The sequence below is a fragment of the Sebastes umbrosus genome, chromosome 15, assembly GCF_015220745.1.
Source record: "Sebastes umbrosus isolate fSebUmb1 chromosome 15, fSebUmb1.pri, whole genome shotgun sequence".
NCBI lineage: Eukaryota > Metazoa > Chordata > Actinopteri > Perciformes > Sebastidae > Sebastes > Sebastes umbrosus.
In genome coordinates, this window is record NC_051283.1 from 10,247,990 (window position 1) to 10,268,806 (window position 20,817).

At 42.0% G+C, this 20,817-nt stretch overlaps 1 protein-coding gene across 3 annotated transcripts in view; it reads right to left on the minus strand.

The window, feature by feature from the left end:
* The window catches only part of nrsn1l (neurensin 1-like), a 130,111-nt gene that overhangs the window by 14,273 nt on the left and 95,021 nt on the right, over nucleotides 1-20,817 (minus strand). For 2 of the 3 annotated variants that reach the window (XM_037796073.1, XM_037796074.1), the window contains 2 exons: nucleotides 20,183-20,318; nucleotides 17,131-17,196 (listed from right to left, as the gene is read on the minus strand). The gene's annotated coding sequence lies outside the window, so the exon portion shown is untranslated. The remainder of the gene's footprint in view (nucleotides 1-17,130; nucleotides 17,197-20,182; nucleotides 20,319-20,817) is intronic. The other variant, XM_037796072.1, reaches the window with a different exon arrangement.

Genomic DNA, 20,817 nt, shown 5'->3' on the forward strand with positions numbered 1-20,817 from the left:
TTAGACAGTTATTTCTATTGAAATATGTTTTGACTGTGGCTGATTGATTTGTTTGTCTGTGGTGGAATACCAATTTAGATTTTTTACTTATAGGCACTCCATTATGAGCAAAAGTCTTGCATTCAGGTGCTATTTAGTAATACGATAATAGTAATACGAAATGTTCTTAAAGTATCATTCAGGCAAAATGAGCGGTTGTTATATACTGTATCATAATGTTGGATTATTATTACAGATATATTATTGTGTAAGCATCATTTTTGAGGGATAATAAGGCTGTTGACTATCTATATTATTGTCAACAAAATCCCATTAAAAGACCAAAACCAACAATGCATTAGTTAAGTCTCGCTACTTTCTGACTTCCCTACCTTGTCTGTGGCACTCAAGGCCAATGCCAATTGGTTCCTACTGAAGATGTAAATCTTAAAAAAGGTCACAAATACATTGACTATTTTTAAAAATAGTAATTTCCTCAAACAGCTGGGCACTGTATTTTCCAGCAAACGTTAGTCAAACAGGAGTAAATTCAACATTTATTGGGGACTATTTTCAGATGCGGATTACTACACATTTGGTCCTCTAGGGAGTATTTGTGGCGGCAGGACGATGTATGCGGGATTGAGTAAAAATAAGAACATTAACTGTGTTCGTGGTAAGGACGGAAATATGTCACACAGTGCAATGGTGTGGCTTATTGATGACATTCATGGACAAGAATGGAGCTCTATAGAGGAATATGTTAAATCTGGAATTTGCTATACAGACACAATACTTGATAGTAGGATCAGTTCATTGTTGAGGACCATATATATAATGAATACAATCTACAAAGCAAATAGATGTAGTAAATTAAAGGTACAATATTTGCCTCTGAAATGGAGTAAAAAAATAAAGTACAGCGGAAAATGGAAACACTCACGTAAAGTACGTCAAGTACCTCAAAACTGTACGCAGTGTGTAGGATTTGGCGACATCTAGCGGTGAATTTGCAGATTGCAACGTGAAAACGTGAAAACGTGAAAACGTGATAACGTGATTGGCCCTATCTAGACCCCGTGTTTGGTTTTTCCGTTCCAGGCTACTGATGTAGATATAAACGTCTCATTCTAAGCTAACGGAAATGCTTATTATTATTATATGCTCTTATTTTCAGGTGATTATACACACATAGAAAACATAGTTATTAAAGGTTATATTGTTAATATTTTTAAGGATGCGAATAATCCTTAAAAAATAATACATCCACAGAACTTTGAGAAAGGTCACAAATAAAAGTAGGGCTTTTCTTCGAAAAACATATTATGATTGAGAATTAATCATTCAAACATTTTTTGGCGAGTCCAAAATTAATGTTTTGTTTATTGTTTTTTCTCTATGGAAGATATTTGCCATTCGGTGCCCACTCCTAACAAGGCTTGTGAGCCAATGTTGCAAAATGACTTTCACTCTTCCACAAAAGATTCATCATTTGACATGACTGTCTGTCTGTCTGAATCTCACTCTAATTGACCATAAAATATCCAAAACTGGCAACCATTTGTTGTGAAGCGAATGCAATGGAACGGGGGAGGGAGAATGCAACATCTAGGGGCTGAATGCTATCAAATTTAAATCTAAATGTTACACACTGTTCCTTTAAATGCAGTACTTGAGTAAATGTATTTAGTTACATGTTTCAATCATATCTATGGCAAATACAAAGAGTTAGCAGGCCAGCATATCACCCTCCAAATCTTTACATCATTTGTGACATTTCTACGCAACATACTGATTTCAGTAGTCACCAACATGATTTGAAATTATAGGATAAAATCATCATTATTAACTGTTCATGTTTCAGCTGCAGGGGAAATTGTTTTACATATCCCGTTAGATTCTATATGTCAGAGGATGAAACATACTAAAACCTGCTTCCATTAAGCCCTGAAGCATGGCCCCTCTTCATCTTTCGCCCCAAGAGGATAAATTTCATCATTCATCTACTGATTATCATTTTAATGCACTATGTTACGTATTCAGATGTGAGGCCTATATCCTGGGAGCAAACCCACTTACGTAATCCTGCTAAGGACTGAGCTCTATCTGTCTATCTATCTATATGATTCAATCTACAGTACAGTATTACACAGCTCACGTCTCATCTCTCACATCTCAGACAGACTGACCCACTTCTCTTCCCTTTACCCGGAACAGACTGTGCCTGGAGGGAAGGCTAGCCACGACATAAGGCCGCTGCAGAGCTGACTGGTTCAGGGGTCCATCTCAATGGGCTCCTTTGCCTCCCCGTCTTCCCTCAAGTCATTACAGCGGCGGAGAGCAGACAGAGGGAATGGATGGGTTTCATTCCAACGCGGCGCTTCCACTTGTCTGATCATTCAAGGTCATATCGAGCAGATCAATAAGACTACACTGATGTATGGGGAAGTGGATAATGTGTGTGTGTACGTGTGTCTGGAGGAGGGGGTTCACAGACACACACCTGCACAGGGTCAGACACAGTGTGTTATCTCAGTTCCCAAATCTGGCACTAGATGTCAGTGGAATGCAGCCCAGGGCTTTTTTTGTTCACTTGAGTTTATCAATGCAAGATCCTTTGTTTCTTTAGTCTTCACACAGTAGAATAACAGCATACATATTTGAAGCCATATGATGTGTTTATCTATTAAAGATCTCACATGCAGCTGCTTCAGTTGGAACTTGAGGACACCAATGATTTCTGCGAGGTAATGTCAAGAAAAATGCCAATGGGATGTGTCAAATTCTCAAGTTTCTTTTTACCCTACTAGAATAAAAACATACATACATCAGACTAATTTATTCATTTCATATGAGGTAATGTATTTCCTGTTCTAAGAAGCAAATGCCAAATGTGTTTATGCAAGAAAAAAATCCCTTGTGTTTTATGCTGTCATACTAATAGAGTTTAAAGTTCAATCGTCATGTTTGTCATTATTGGAAGCATCTGTTTTCCTCCTGCGACGGCACAACTACATAAATATTTAAAAGTCGCATAAGGTCTTTATACCCTCTATACGGCTCCTTCAAAGATACCTTGAATGCACCAGTGGTTTCCATGAGGCTAAGTGTGTCATCAATATGAAACTTTCATTTAAGATGGTGTCTGCTGTCACATTACGAGACATCAAATTCTCAGAATATAGATCCACGGGTTTCGGTGTAATCACATTACAACGGTAGAATATGATATGTTGGGGGCGAGGAATCATTATCATATCAATAACGCCATTTATCATTGATAATTAGATAGCTGCCTGTATGTCATTCCAAACTGGCACATATAAATTCTACCCTACATCGCCCCCCACCTCGCTCCCCAAGAAGTCATTAATGTATCCTAGTGTAATATTATCACATGGCTACATCCCCCTTCTCTATCTAATCTAATTCATCAGTCTAATAGGTCATAATTAATTGCTCCATTATTAATCGAGTGATGTCATACCTACATGCCTGAGGGTGAAATGAACTGTCTGTCACCAGGAACGCCGCCTTTGAGCGTGTGTCTACTGGATGTGGCGATCATAGTTTGAGCTTTTTGCCTGTCGCGCAGCTCATCAGAGTCGACCATCTACAGATCAAATTTATCACTGTTCGGCGTGACCGTGTGATTACTGCTGATTACCTCGGGTCAAAAGGTTCAAACATCATTGAGGAGGATATTACACCGCAGTGGGACATGAATATTTAACTGTCTCATTCTGGTGATGCTCTCTCTTTGGCTAACTTGAGCCAGAGGAGATGATGATTAGCCTCGCAGACAGGGCTAACGACCTAGGATGGATTGGAGTGGATGGCCATTGAATATGCCAATGACATGGAGTGGACAGACTCATTCATGTAAAGAAGAAGTCAGGCGAGGAAGCTGGAGGAGAGGGCTGCAGCCCACTAATTAAACCCGATTTTTTTATGAAATTAAAACCCATTTGTGATACAATTTATGGTCTGCATTTTTTTCTGCAATACCCATTCAATGTGTTTACATTCAGTAATTACCACTCTAAACAGTTGTTTTCATTGTTAGTGGAGGAGTCTACCATAACCACCATAGACCTTAAATAAAAAAGTCACTGTGACATCACCCATTGGTTTTGGGACTGCTGTTTTGAAGCCTCGATTTCGACATTTTGGTCATCTCCATCTTGGTTATTTGCAACCAGAAGTGACAAGAGAGGGTGGAGCAAAGTACAACCGAACGCTGAAGACATTTTTAGGCGACCAAAAAGGTTATAATCAACTGTCATGAACTGAAAACTCACTGTGAAAGGGTTAAAGTTCTAAGACGAATACACGGACAACTCCCAGACCGGACAACGCCGTGGTAGCGACCAGTCAATTACAAGGTAGCCACGCCCTAAAGCATCCCCTGCTTTATGGTCTATTTGACTCTAAATGGGACCATAATTTACTAAATGAACATCATGCTGTATTGAAGAAGGCTTGAAACTAGCGATTGAGACCATAAACTCATGTTTACAATGTTTACTGAGGTAATAAATCAAGTGAGAAGTAGGCTCATTTTCTCATTGACTTCTATACAATCAGACTTCTTTTTGCAACCAGAGGAGTTTTAGAACCGGAGGTTGCCCACTTATTCCCACATTGGATTCCAATTGCCTTCTCATGCAGAAGGGAATCACAAGAAAATGCAGCACGTAATCCAGTGCTACTCTTAGTAATCTCATTTCATGTTAGTCTGTTTGCTTCCCCCTGAATTCTGGGACTTGTGGTATTAAACCAACCACGGGTGTTGCCAAATCAACCAGGACTGAAATTGTAAGGGTTATAACTTGAATGTTTGTTTCCCAAAAATATCTCAATGGGAAGAAACTCTCAGAAACATTGCACTTTTACGCAATCTCATTTGTTTATCCCATTTCCCCAAAACTGTTTCATATCTGCAAATTCACCCGTATTTCCTTAAATGATGATTCAACACCAGCAGTGGTTGAGATTATAGCTCATCACAACATTTCAAAGTATATTACAGCAACTTTTGGCAAAGCACTTGGCTTTGCTGTGGGACTGGAGAGACACAAACCCGGCCAAAACAAATACACACATCTGCATCATGAAAACACGCTGTTGGGAGAAGTTTAGACTGATGTGAGGCGTGCTTTAGCCCAGTAAAAGCTACCTCAGAGAGATGTATGTATCGGGACATATAAATGCACACACAAACAGAAATGCATATTTTAACCACCTTGCCAGTGCTGGCACTGTATCATTGTCAACCATCTGCCCCTTTGTTTCAAGCAGCATTGTAACCTTTCCCAGAGAGTGTGTGTGTGTGTGTGTGTGTGTGTGTGTGTGTGTATTTCTGTGAGTCGGCGTGTGTTATCACTGGCGTGCACACATGCTTGTATATCCAGTGTGTGTTCTGGCTGCCAAACGTCCATTTGGTCGGGGAGCATTGCCAAGGTGAGGTGGAGGTCAATTCTACACAGCTGAATCATTGAACAGCACTGAGCTGAGTGGCTGCCAAGGCTGGCAAAGCAACGCATAACACAATGTCATCATCTGGGTACAAAAAAAAATCTCAGTGAGGACTGTGCTTCTATAAATGCTGTGGGTGAGTAAAGATTCACACCATTTCACGCCTTTAATTTCATTTTACATAAATTTAGCTTATTTACTTTTGGGGGGTTTTGGTTCAATATGGATTAAAAAAGATATTTCCTTGTCTGTTTTCACACAGAGTTGTCGGTCAAGGCAGATTTTTTTTGTTTTGTTTTTTTCTGTGTGGGGCCAAAGATGCTCAGTCCCCACTGAGCGTTCCTGCTTTCATCCTTGGATCTGATCAATAATGGATGGAACTCCCACAGCCTCGCAGGCAGGGATAGCTTGGAGAAAAAAAAAAACTTGGAAAAACCAGCCACAATTCTGCCAGCCCCGGAGCGTCGCGCCGGAGACAGGGCCGCGCTTGGCCGCCAATTAGCACCAGCATTTTACAGTCGCTTGCTGGGTGTGACTGTTTGGAGGCACGCTCAAAGACACACACACACACACACATAAGCACGCACACACTGACAGCCACCTCTGGAGAGCCGCTGACCTACTCCCCTAACCACTTTATTGATCTGTGGGCCAAAGATGTGAAAGCCTATTGAGGTCATCATTAATGATTCATCATATCCAGAAAATGTCAAATGTGGCTTGGGAGCGTAAACATGAATGCGTCAGATGTTATGGACTCATAAACATGTGAAAGCTTTGAAGGAATCCTCCATGCATCTATATGAATCATACATGTGAGAAGAGAGGATACCGAGTATAGAGACGGCTATCAGATAGCTGTGATGCAACCATTTCATCACCATTTGCTCTGATGCTGTCACTCACTCCTCTCTGGACTCACACACACAGAGCTATATGTTATTCTGAATAATCTTCCACTTGGCCCTGTCTCTGTCTTCTGTGAACGTTGGCCCTCCGGCGTCGTGCAAAGGATGGGGAATCAATGGGACCGATATAAGAACAGTATGTGCATGCGTGTAAAAGTATGCGACCTTTGCTTATTTGATGCTTTTAGTCTGTGTTGTTGTCCTTTGATAAATATTCTAGCACACAGACATGTATATATACAATGCATTAGCTATTCCACCGAGACCCACACGCATGCATGATATCCCACAGGGATAGATTGAATGTAGCAGCCTTGCACTCTGAGACATGCAATCGCTGTGGATTTTCAGACCTTTCTTGCAGCCATTTATTCACCAAATACACTTAAGTAACAAATAAACTTGGATGCCTCTACGGCCCTGCGGTGTGAGGGTTCCCTGCCGTTCTTGGAATGATGTGATAAACTTCACAGTTGTTTTCCTACTGGACCGCTCGTGGAGGTTCTGTAATTTGGGGCCCTCCCTCCATGGCCTCGCAGACAGGGGCTCCCGAGTCCAGCACAGAGGTCCATTCAAAAGTTAGGATTTATGGGTCGGGTCGAGCACAGGCCGGCCTTGTGTGGGAGCCCCAGACAACACCCGAGCAGGGGACATAAATTTTACTTTATGAGGGGAACTCGCTCAGCTCTAAAAAGAAAAAAACAAAACTTGAATGTCCATTTAATGCAGAGCATGATTATGCCCTTTTAATATTCCTCTTTCTCACTTCTTACACATCTCTTTTGAATTCATTGTATGCATCAAAATCTCATCAAAAACAGATGAGTTTTAAGACATAAAGTTATATTAGACTGCAGTTTTGAGATATGGAGCATCAACTATTTGCTACAGCAGCAGACAAAACGGTTAGGTTATGTTTAAAGGTGCTAAATGCAAGATTGGGAGCATTTCTATTGCCTCCACATGGCTCTCAACATGGCAACAGCTGAGCCAGTGGCTCACAGCTAACAGCGCTAACAGTGAAAACAATGGCAATAGTGCTGACAGAGCTAAAAGTGTTTACCTGGGGGGGGACCGGAGGGTGGGTGCTGCGCTACCGCAACTGCGCCGTCGGTGCTATCAACTGTAACTGCCATATGAGAGCAGTGCAGAGCGAATGCCATGAGCTAGCCAGTGGGGCACGCTCACATGCACCAACATGCACTAAAAAGGCACATGCGGCCAGCCCGTCTATGTCAACAAAGCACAGAGAAGCTCGGATTACAACACACACAGAGGCATTACTCCACTATATCTTTACATAGCAAATAGTTGATTGAATAGTTCAAATAGTTGTTTGCTGCTAAATTGATGCTCTGAATATCATATAGAGCACCTTTAAATAAAAACAGACCCAATAATACCACAAACTAACATTCAAACATTGTGCGTGTCGATAAAATATATTGTATGTGGACTCATTTTTATCATTTATGATATCATTATTGATATCATTTATGCTAAATAGAGATTAAAACTGCAATTCAAAGCTCACACACAAAAGATATCCCCTCCAGACATGTTTTAAGACACAAAAATACTGTGCTTTGAATAATAAATTGCGTCTGATATGTTTTTTCAACATAAAAGTTTAATTATCTCACTAAAAATCCTTTAAAATGATTTACTCCTTCATTGGAAAATGCTTATATTATGAAAGTACAAATATGTTTCATGTTAAAAGGTTTTGTTTTATCAAGCACAAGGGCACAAATGCACTTGCACAAGCACAAGGCCGACATGTCTTTTAGTCGGTTTCATGCTGTTCCACAGTTGCTGGTGGTAAGTTGCAAAGAAGTTTCATTTTACAATCCAGTGTTTGTTATGTCTCAGGGAGATTGCAGGTTTCCACATCACTCTTGTGTTAAGTGGCCCACTGTGATGTCACAAATCCTGCTCGTAGATAGACGTGTTACACTGAGATTTAAGGTGAGAAACTTTCCTCCATCAGCAGATGAATGTGTAAAAACAGCCTTCCAATGTCAAAGTCTGCACATACGTCATTCTGAACGGCGAAGCTCAAACATCCAAGTCGAGCAAAACACATTTCTGAGTGGATCGGGGACACAGTAATACTATACTACAGGGACTGTAGGATGTGACATGCAGTGCAAAGAGACAGTGCGAGTCATTCACCAGACATTAGCAGACCCCTTCCCTGTAATTTCGTCCCTTTCTCTCCTCGCCACTCCACAGTGTGAGCTCTTATTAGAGCGGGCCCATATCTCTAACTGAACAATGACTTCATGTCTCTGCAGTTAATTATCTGTCTGATCCATACCATAGAGGAGAATGAATGAACTCCAACACTGTGTTCCATACATAGGCCGCACTAATGTTCTTTCCATATAGGAAGGCACAGGCAGAGTCACGAGACAGAGCTATTAGACCAATGTAATGAGTTTACGTATGAGTAATGGCCGCACACTTACTCGCACAGAGAGCTGTTTCTAAATCAGTTCCTCTCCTGATCCGACTACAGCAAATCTTGCGACTAATTTCGCAGGTTGGGGAATGATCTCCGGCGAGTAACTCCTGCATACTGATTGGGTGTGTTGTACCGTGTTTGCAGGTATAATCAATGCACGCTGTACAAAAAAATCAGTCATGTACACCACTACTGTACGGTATATAAATCCGAAGAGGCTGCAGTGAGATCTCCTGTCTGTGTCTGATCTAATACTTGTACACTCTATTGGCCTGAAATGCCGTAATGGCCCCAGCTGTGATGCAGTGTATGTGTGCTGGTCCTGCATCAGTGCTTTTAAACACCTCAGCCATCATTCTGCAGCACTGGTGTTTATTTAAATGGATTTGGCCTGCTTAGGCTGTAAAGAGAGGGGGCATAAAACACTGAGGGCTAGTGAATTACCGGCAATAAAGCTGCGAGCTGAGCCCGTTGACGGGGCTAAGCCGAGGTGGGCCAAACTAGGCCATGCAGGACCACCAAATCCCAGAGCTTGCCTCTAACAACTGCCTGAATTCTTGCTAATTGTCTCTCCTTGTCATCCCTGTTTACTCAAGCCTCACCACTCTCCCTGCCATAATGGATTCAGGGGCCTGACAAGCCATGTTTGATTGATTTCTCTCCCTGACCACTCAGTGGAAGGACTCCTGGCCGCGTGCCAGCTGTACAGTCGACCGTCCCTGGTGTGTGTGTGTGTGTGTGTGTCTGCGCTAGCACACACAGCTTGATGTGTGCGTGCACAGATGGAACCACTATAGCATAACCGCCACACTATAACTCTACAGTAGGATACTGCGGTGCACAGCGCTCTGCCCGGAGGGTGTCATTAACATTTAGAAACAGCCTCGGCATCAGTCACAATGTCTCTGCTTAGGTGTGTTTAACCTTTCTATATGGGGGGATACAGCAGCCAGAACAGAGGGGATTTAACAAAGAAATAGACCTGCTAGAATGGAGACAAGTATTAAAATGTAAAGCAAAGTTTACCAGAGGGCACTACAAAAAGGAAACAGCACATTTCCATATATATGTTTTGGGTGCATGTATGACTCTGAAAGTCGAAGCAAAGTCGCACGAGTCTGATTGATGTCCTGTAAGATTGGGAAAAGTTATCAAATTGAAACTTTTCGGTTCTATTGAGTCTGACTCTGTGCCGTTTCAGGTTTTTATGTGTGTCAGGGCTGAGCAGTTCCCATGATGGATGTGCAGGGCTGTCATCTCCGGATCGCCTCAGTTAAGATGATAGATCCGAGCCGGCAACGAGGTCGATTAAAGTTCACGGCTCCGGAGTTATCTCGCCTTGTGCTTTCCCTCAAGTCAGACATTCTGCGCTGATAACGACGACGGCGAGCCTACTGGTGTTTACTCAAGTCTTACTGAAGGACGGGCATGCGTCCAGTTGGCACAACGTGGCCAAGAGCTGATGGTTTAAATCAGTGTTTCTGTTGAACATCTGCAGGAGATGGCTGAGTGTTTGTAAGAGAGAGAAAGAGAGAAAAAGCCATTCTCATTATCGCTGAATAACTAAGCATGCCCTGGCCTGCCAATTATGGAGTGTGACTGTCAAAGTTGTTAACATGTCTATGCGCAGATGTTGTGCCAAATCACTTATATTGATATTGAGTAAATCTACTTATTGTATTTGGCTTTCAGGTAACATTTAGCTTCATGTCCAATCATTAGAAGCAGCTATATAATTAGATTCCTTATCGCACGTTTTCACAGATCAGCATGTGATTTTTGACTCCGTTTATGTCTAATATGCCTCAAAATGTCATAAAATGACAGTGTTTTGTGGCTCAGAGTGTGCATCACAATTAAAGAGCACTACAAACAGCACGACATATGCTGCATATGATCTAAACCCAGTAATCTAATGGTAAATTATGAAGCACGGTTAAATAAAAGGGGAGCATTAGCCATAGCTGTCAGCTTACTCTGATTGATAGACCGCACCAGTGGTGGCAGACAGGGTGAAGTATTGAGTGTGGGAAGCTGTGTGTGTGTGTGTGTGTGTGTGTGTGTGTGTGTGTGTATGAGTGTGTGTGTGTAATTGCAGGCGGACGTGTATTACAACTATTATCAGAGACGTAAATCACTTCATGAGGTAAGCTTACATTATGATGAATGTAATGCGGCGTACTGTTCAGTATGTCAAACACAGGAAGGTGTTGTATATAAAATTCTAATTAGGGCCTAATCCTTCCATGTGTCTAATGATATAAACGGATATATATCAGAGTGCAGTAGAGAGTGATTTCTGAGCTAAGTCCTCAGTTATGAATAGACGCTCCGATACTGTACCTAGTTTAGAACAGGCTTAAAGTAAAGCCCATTAAGAAAAGACCCCAGATTAGCTGCTTTCCTTAATTTGGAATGCGTTGGGAACAAGACCATTAAATGACAGATTATAAGGTTTCATTTTGAGTTTGCATTTTTGAGTCAAAGCCACATGGAAGCAGCCTAAAATTGGAAATATATATTCTGAGATTGTCAGGTTTGAGTGTGAAATGTGAAGTGGATATCGGTAGGCCTACCTTAGGGTGTTTTTTCACAAGCCGTAGTCCGTTTGGCTAGTCCAAATCAGAGAGAAATTATGTTTGTTTTCTATTTAGTCTGGTTAGGTTTCACAGTGCACAAATTAAAGCAGACTAAATAAAAACATTAAGTTGCTGAGGGGTGTGTACGAAGGAGCAAATTTATCTTTTTTGTCTCGAGAGCTGTTACTCCTATGCAGGGAATCGCAGACTTAGATATACAGTATTGATACGTTTTTTTCACTTTGACTCAGCATTGATCTACAATGCACACAAATCCCTTCTCCTCCAGTTTATCTCGAATGCCTTTATAAACGTCTATTTTTGTGGGACTTTATTTAGCATATTCTATATGTTCTCTTCGGCCCAGATTTCAAGCAAACATCAGACTTCTGCAAAAGTCCAAATCAGTCCTCTCCCACTCATGTCAACCTGTCGTTACCTGTACCTGCGTCCAACACACGCGTTTTGGTTCCCTTGGAAACGGTCCGAGACCGCCTGTGAGAGGTTATTTTGGTCCGCACCAGAGTACGATTACTACATTCACAACTGCCAAAACGAACCTCACCAGAGTTTGATTAAAGCAGACTAAATGTTGGCTGGTGAAAGCACAGCCCGTTCTCCTTCCCAGAGCGTAAAATAACAACGCTTTGTCACGTCCCTCAGCATGTCATACCAACGCACAAAGGACGTACCTTTAGTGCCTGTAAGAGACGCACCAGGCGTTCCATTATAATAAATGCTCAAGGAAAGTGCACCGGGAGTGTGGTGACATAGTTTAAAGGGTGAAAGAGACACATAGTGCGGGCGGGAGGAGAGGTGGATGGGTCCAACAAACACGAGGCTTTCATCCAGGAGACCGCTGTTCATGTCCCGTGTGTTAAGTTTCACTTTCACTTTACGATCAGCTGTTCATTCGTGTCCCGTGCTCACAACGTTAAGATTCATTTTCACTTTACAAACGTAGTAATTTTATAAGCCCAACCACGATGGTTTAAACCTAAGCAAGTGTTTTTGTTTGAATTCACAACATTTAACACGTGTTTACTGCGACCGTAAAGTGACGCCAGGGGGTCTGACAAAGCGTCAGTATGTGATGAGTTGGGATGAGAGCGTGTTGGACAGTGACAGTGACTTTTGGTCAGAGCCAGGCCAGCTTTTATACTCTGCTTCCAGTCTTTATGCTGAGCTAAGCTACGCGCCTCATGGCTCTAGTTCTGTACCCAACACAGAGGCATGAGAACGGTATCAATCCTCCTCATCTATTACTCTCAGAATGAACATGAATAAGCGTGTTTCCCAAAATGCAAAACTGTTCCTGTTACTGAGAGCTAATCGGCGTTCCGGTAAGAACAAAGATGATGTGATTGAAATGATATGAGATATAATGATCTCATGATTTAAAATCATCCTATTAGCCAGACTGAGTGAGGAACAGGGCAGGCTGTGGTCCACATCTAAGAGGGAAGCATCATCCCTCTGAGACAGAAAATTCTCGGTATGGAGTACAAATATAACACGATAAGAGTAAATGTATGGCTTCCCTAACTATAAACTGCTTTTTACCTTTAAGTAAAGATAGATCTTTTCTAAACCATTTCGAGTTCACAGACAACCAGCAGGTTTCAAAACCAGCCTTGACACCTCTTCTCTCTCTTTTTACTGTCTTCAAAGCCGGACCCAGTCTGGCTGGGTCTGGTGGTCCAGTTCCCACACTGGCTGCAGAGGAAAAGGAGAGGTGGCGGAGACCTCCACTCCAAAAACAAATCAAAGAATGAGAACAAGGACACTTGGATGTAAAGGGAAGAGCAAACACCTGGAGCCTGAGCCTGTCCAAATGGACCTGGAGAGGAAACACAGGAACATTTAGGTCTGACAGGAAGAGGAGCATGATGAAGAAGAAAGAGAGCTGGCAGATTGAGGTACTGGCCTCTGCAATCTGTCACTGTGAATCTAATGGTTGCTTTACTGCCATTGCCAGCACTACAAAACATGAGTTTTTTGTATGATGTGGTTAAAAATAAGAATACCTTTTCTCTGCAGTGTGAATTCAATCAAAATAAAGGATATCTTTTCCGTCATAAATGGTCCTCTTTTTTTATTGATTTTGCCGCGCTGACATTTGAGATGACTGCAACAAACTTGAAGCTGTACTCGAGGCCACTAGAGGATCACGTTCTACCGCTTTAAATGGATATTTCCCATGTGGATTGCTCGTCTTTTATGACTTAGTTTCAACTGAACAACAACAACTCTCAGCATGTCGCAAGTTAAAAAGTGCATTTTATCCACACACACACCAAGAGGATGCTGAACACAGCAGTCAAAGCCCAGCCTGAGATCCTTCATGATGTGCACAAAGAAAAGAAGTATAAACACAATGAGATGCACACGGCAGTTTGAAGAGCCAAACCAAGACAGGCGGTCCCGAGGGGTTTGATTACAAATGCTGCGAGCTTTTTCGCCATCACAAACAAACAAGAAGCGGTTCAAAGAGGGAGTCTAATTCAAAGTAAAACAAGACACCAACTTTCATCTTCGGAGAGCCTTCATCAGCATTTTGATGAGTAAAAAGGTAAATGCTTTGGTTCTGAGAGCAGTAATGCTACAAAAGTCCTCTGTTCCTAAATTCACTTTTTTTTCTTGCTTTGACATAACAGATCAATTGTGCTAATTGAGGCTGGTGAAAAACTCTGGATCGAAACTTGCTGTTTGTTTAAAAATGACAAACACATTGCATTAAATCCATATGTATGACTAATAAATCAACAGGTTCTCATCCCAACTCGTCACATACCGCCGCTTTGTCACGCCCCAAGGTGTCACTTTAGGATTAGGCAACACAACCATTAGGTTTAGGAAAGAACTACATGGTTGGGCTTAAAACTACTACGTTTGTACAGTGAAAAATGACACTGAATGTTGTGAACACGGGACACGGACAAACAGACGATTGTAACTAGGGCTATCAAAGTTAACGCAATAATAACGCGTTAATGCAAATTTATTTTAATGACACCAATTTCTTTAACGTATTAACGCAAACGATCTTTCGGAGGTTGTAGCGGACTCAGTTTTAAAGCTACAGTGAAGGTGGCATCATATTAAACTAGAAAACCCAAGGAATCCATTGGTACCAACCATGTCACATAGCTTTGAGGTTAAATAGCATTCCAAACTTGCGCTAAATTTTGGCGAGGAAAAACTTGCATGGCCATATTCAAAGGGGTCCCTTGACCTCTGACCTCAAGATATGTGAATGAAAATGTGTTCTATGTGTACCCACGAGTCTCCCCTTTACAGAAATGCCCACTTCATGATAATCACATGCAGTTTGGAGCAAGTCATAGTCAAGTCAACACACTGACACACTGACAGCTGTTGTTGCCTGTTGGGCTGCAGTTTGCCATATTGTGATTTGAGCATTTTTTTTTATGCAAAATGCAGTACCTGTGAGGGTTACTGGACAATATTTATCATTGTTTTGTGTTGTTAATTGATTTCCAATAATAAATATATATATACATTTCCATAAAGCAGCATATTTGCCCACTCCCATGTTGATAAGAGTAGTGAATACTTGACAAATCTCCCTTTCAGGTACATTTTGAACAGATAAAAAATGTGCGATGAATTTGCAATTAATCGCCATTAAGTATGTACAATCATGCGATTAATCACGATTAAATATTTTATTCGATTGACAGCCCTAATTTGAACGTGACACACGGGACACAAACAGCAGTCCCCTGGATGAAAGCCTTGTGTTTGTTGGACCCATCCACCTCCTCTCCTGCTCACCTGGTGTCTGTCTTTTCAATCTTTAGACTACATCACCACACTCCCGGTGCACTTTCTTGGAGCGTTCACTGTTGCCGCGTTCACTGTTGCCCGCGGATTGGTTTAATGGAACGCCCGGTGCGTTTCATACTGGCGCTAAAGGGAGCCGTGTGCGGCGGTATCAGATGCCAACGGCCGTGACAATGCCTCGGTATTTAACGCCCTGGGAATGAGAACGTGCTGAATAAATGCAACCCCATGTGACTGTGTGTCTGTGTGTGTGTGACCTCAGCACCGAGACAACTCTGATTATTCCTGGAAATGGAGTAAATGGGAATAATTTCCTCTTTGATGAGCTTTTGCTTGAATCTGTCAGACGCCTGCCTTCATGCTTCTGCAAGATAGTAAGATGACATCATTTTTGGGCGTGCGCACACACACACTCACACACACGCACATGCGTGCTAAAAGGTGAATGCGTTGAGATTTTCTCAGATACACTCAGGTCAAACGCTCTTGAAATATTCACTGCCTGTCTGAGCCTCACTGTTTTGAATTACTTGTATGGTAATTTTCGGAGAAACTATACATTTAAAAGAGCCCATTTCTATGGCTATGAAGAGATACGGGCGGTTTAGGTCAGAATTGCTCGTGCACCCATTTTTTTTCCCATCAAACACCCACCGAGTGAGCCATTCAAATCTATACAGCCTCGCCTGCTTCTCTATTCAGTGCTCATTTAGCGATAGAAAGATGGGAGGAGATGAAGGCAGCCGTCAGACCAGCCAAATGGTGTGGGCCGGCAAAATCACACTACAGTATATCCAAAAGGAGGTAGATCATTTGAAAGAATATTACAGTTGCAACTTAAACCTGGAGCCGAGCCAGCAGCCAAAAGACTTGAATTTCACTCTTAATCTGTTACTCGCTCTCTTTCTCCCTCCTACCAACACATTTTTTCCTCTCCTTTCCAATCTCACTCACTCTCCCACCTCATCATCTAATCCAGCCTGAGGGTAGAGGAGTGTGTGTGTGTGTGTGTGTATGAAAGATGAGCCGGTCTTAGCCTCGCTCTAACCCCTAGCTCCCTACACGCACACACACCCCTCAAACGTGCGCTCATATATACAAATACGAGTCTGTCAGTGCACATGCATTTATTGCTGCGTCCACCTACACAGAAACCACCATCCTGACTCACACATTGACATATTGATACACATAAACACACACACACACACACACAGCTGGCCTGGCTGGCTGGGTGAGGGTACGCTTCGCCTGTGATTAGAAGGGCAGGGGTTATGATCTAGGCGCAGAGGTGCGACGCTGCATGTATTATACATTGAACAATGAATCTTTGGAGAAAAATGGTAATCCAAACACAGATGAAATATTCATGGCGCATGGCTGTGTGGTTCACCTCTTTTCGCTCTTTAACCAGATAAGATCCATGCGGGGTTAAAGCAGAGGTAAATGAGACAGGGAGAGGAGGGGAGATAGTGCAGAGAGCAGAGGAAGAAGGAGAAGTAATGTAGTGAAGCATGAAATCATGGCTGGCTTGTGTAATTTAGCTCTGGGATGGAGCTCACTGGCTGGAATTTCATTCCCCTTAGGCCTGCTTTTAACACACACTTCTGCACACACACACACACACACACACACACAAGTGCACTTACATAAAAAACACAAACAAATATATTGCAAATAATTATACGTGCTGTATTCCACTTATCTTCGCAAGGCCTTTTCAATCTGTTCATCTCTCCTTGGGAAACATTGCTCACACATTTCTTTACGCTTCTTTTTACCCGCTCCTCCTCTATACTGTGCTACATTGATTATTGTTGCACTCAACAAAGAAAAATGCGCCTTTTCCCTCTTCTTCTGCCTGTCAGAGTCTGACAGACAAGTCTATTGTGTCCGTCATAAAGAAGGCTACCTGCTTCTATCGCCTCGGCCACAATAGACGGTTTCTTCTCCATCCGCTGTCCTGGTTTGCAGCAAACTGTAAAAAAAATATATATATATAGTTGTTTAGGGTTTTACAGGACTCGATGGATGTCTAGTAAAAGAAACGCAAACTGATCAAGCGGAAAGCGCGGCAGGAATTCAGGTTTCAAGGTAGATGAGTTCCACCAGAGAGAGACGGCTGGTAAACCTTCATATCAGGCAGGGTCAGGAGGTGGTACATGTGTGAGTGTGTATGTGTGTGCGTGTGTGTGTGTGTGTGTGTGTGTGTGTGATGTATCTTGGCATATTCAGAGGGATAGGGTGTAATGCATGGGGTCGGCCTCCATCCATAACATTTACGTGAACTGCAGAGATCTGATATTTTGCTGCCATGCTGATGCGGATAAGCATGACAGCATGGCAGTAAAATATTACTATACTGCTGTGGACACACATACAGAAACACTGAAAAGCAAGTAAGATTTTTTTTTTTCTGGTGATCCATTTTCTAAGTGTGATCTAAATAATTTTCTCTCCTGTGTTTATGACTTAAGAACAGGTGGAAAAAAATGTTTTGCCAGGATAATCTTTCTAAGTTCCTTTTTGTTGGTCTGTGAAACAGGTGAAAAACATGTTTTCATCCCCCTATTTTCCCCCTAAGAGGCAAAGAAAAAAAAGGAACTTAGAAAAATCTGCCTGAAAAAGGTGTTTTTGTTCACCTGTGTTCCCTAAGAGGCAAAAAAAACAAAGTAAAATCTGCCTAAAAAAGGAAAAAAAAAGATTTTTTTTTTTACCTGTTTGACAGACAAAAAAATAAGAACGTAGAAAGATTATCCTGACAAAAACATGTTTTCCACCAGTCCTTAAGTCATATACACAGAAGAAAAAATTATTTAGATCAGACTTTGAAAATGGATCACCAGGAAAAAAACAATTCTCGCTTGCTTTTCAGGGCTTCCGTACACACACACACACACACACACACACACACACAGGCCTCTAAAAAGAAATATTTATTCACATGTGCTCGCAAACACACACAACGACCGTCATCCCGCACAGACACAGCATCTATAAAACACCCTATTAGACCTCATCCCATCATATCTGAGCCCAACTCATCACTGACCTCACACTATAAAACTTTTAACACACCTTGGTGTGCGTGAACACACTCCACCGTGTCATTACAGCGGCTCTAATAGGGTTGTGCGTCGTGTGTCGGCTCCTCTGGGTTTATTTGCTCTGTGTTTCCTCTGCAGATGGAAGCTTTACAAGCCCAGGAGCCTGTTATTGGCCTCCTGTCACTGTCCCAGTGAGCTGTGTTAAATCTATAACCAGCTGACAGCTGAGTAGATATTGGAGGACTCTCCAGAAACAATGGCACAGCGAGAGAAACACTGTTGCTATCACTCGGGGGGGTGTAGAAAAAAGACAAGGCTTTACAAGCTACTCAGCGGACAATGCTGATGATGATTATTATCGCGAGCTGGTTTGCTGCTGTGCTGCGCTGATAGATACCAGGTGTGTGTGTGTTTCCGTGGAAGTCAATTCTTCTGTTTGTTTGTCAAGAAACCGATCACAATGCTTTACAACAATGTGACCTGACTAACATCACACTTATGAACATACTTTTCACCCTCCACGTTAGCCTCTGCATCACAATTAATGTATGCATGTTTCCTGCAACACACAATGAGCACAGATGCATTAGCGGTCGGGGCCCCGTGCACATTACAGAGGATAATTGCCTTTGCATATTTCCTCATGTGCCTGACTAGCAGTGGATTGGATTGGAGCGCCAGTTGCAGAGCCATTAATAGAAATTAAGTGCCAGCGAGAGCTACTGGAGAGAGACCAGTGGAGCCGGAATGGAGTTTATGTGAAAGATAAATACATTTCTACAGAAGAGTGCCTCCGTTTATTGGTTGGGAAATGCACTGTGATATGATAGAGGGGCAACAAATGAGTATGGAATGGGACGATATGGCTGAGAGAAAGGAGAGTGTTGTGGAATTAGAGGCCTGACTTGAATGGGAAATGCCGCAAATAAAATTAGGTTGCAGCTCGAGTTTTTATTTTGTGATTAGAGTGGTGAGTTGAGAAAGATCAAACTGGTACACTTAGATTTGTCATCAACACTGTAATTTACCAACAAGCAACTGTAAAATAAATCAGGGCCCATGCTGCCATCCAGTCACTCCGGGTTGCTCCCTCTGTTCTGCGAACGCCGACGAGTTATTATCCGTCATCCCTCGAGTGTCTCTCCCTCTTGGCTGGCTGGTGTCAGACAGATTACATACTCATCACACACACGCGTGCAAGTGCACACGCATGCGCACACATTCACTTGAGCTAATAAGAATTCAACCTCATCCCGGGCTGTCTAATGGGCCTAATAACAGAGAGTCACTGGGGGCCTCGCGCGTGTCAGGCAGATTACAGGACGCACTTGGACTAGACGGACAGGTCCTTGGCAGCGACACACCCACACTGACACGTGCAAAACACACACAAGCTCTCGTCCTTCACTCGAGAGGTGCAACCTACTCCCTCGCCACTAGGAGGCAAGGGTGAGCTTTGCCAAACGGAGACAGAGAACCACTGAAGCTCCTCATAACAGGCTGAAATGTAGGATCTCCAATTACACACATGACTTGTCCCATTGTCGTGTTGTTCTACTGAGCAACAGATTATGTTATGCATACTTACTGTATATTAGCCTTTATTGTCAGCACATTGTTCTAATAAAGTTTCATTATTAAACTGTTCTGTGGGTTCCTGATTATTCTTGATGCTCTTTCCCTAAAAAGCATGGATGGACTACTGAATGGGCCTACCAAGCTGCAGGCTTGATTATTTCCTTCATATTGCAGCTGCACAGCATACTGATGATAGAGTAACATTGCATGCAATTACTACAGTCACATTGGTCAAACTATTTTAAACATTTTGACAACTTTGCTTAAAGAAAATAGAATCTGCATCTCAGATGTTTTCCTATAATATTCGGTATAGTTTGCTGCTATTTAGTAAACTACCTGTGAAGACGTGTGTCAGAGTGGATCTGCTGCCACAGCCTCTCTTCATCTCAAGTGTGAATTAAATATTGAAGTTCATCTGCAGTTTTCAACCAACAGCAGCACCTGAGAGCTCTGGTTCACTTGCAAAATGTTGCTGAAAGAGACACAAAACAACTAAAAAGATGCTAAACAACTTGAAAAAGACAAAAAACTACAACATAGGCACGCAGAATGGCTAAAAAAAGAGACACAAAATGACCACAGAGACAAAATGAATAGAGACACAAAACGGCTAAAAAGGGACAGAAAATTACCAAAAAGAGACAAAAAAATTACTACAAATCGACACAAACCAAGTATAAAGAGACACAAAACAACCACAGAGTCAAAAACGTTTATATAGAGATACTATCTAGACTATATTTGGACAAAAAAAACAACTACAAAGAGACAGAAAGCAACTTAAGAGAGACACAAAACGATTTAAAACGCAAAATAACTTCAAAAACAGAAAAAAAATAGAACAAAAGGCACAAAGAATGGCTAAAAAGAGACGCAAAATGACCACAGAGACACAAAATGACCCAAAAGAGACACAAAACGGCTAAAAAGAGAGAAAATTACTAGAAGGAGACAACAAATTATTACAAATC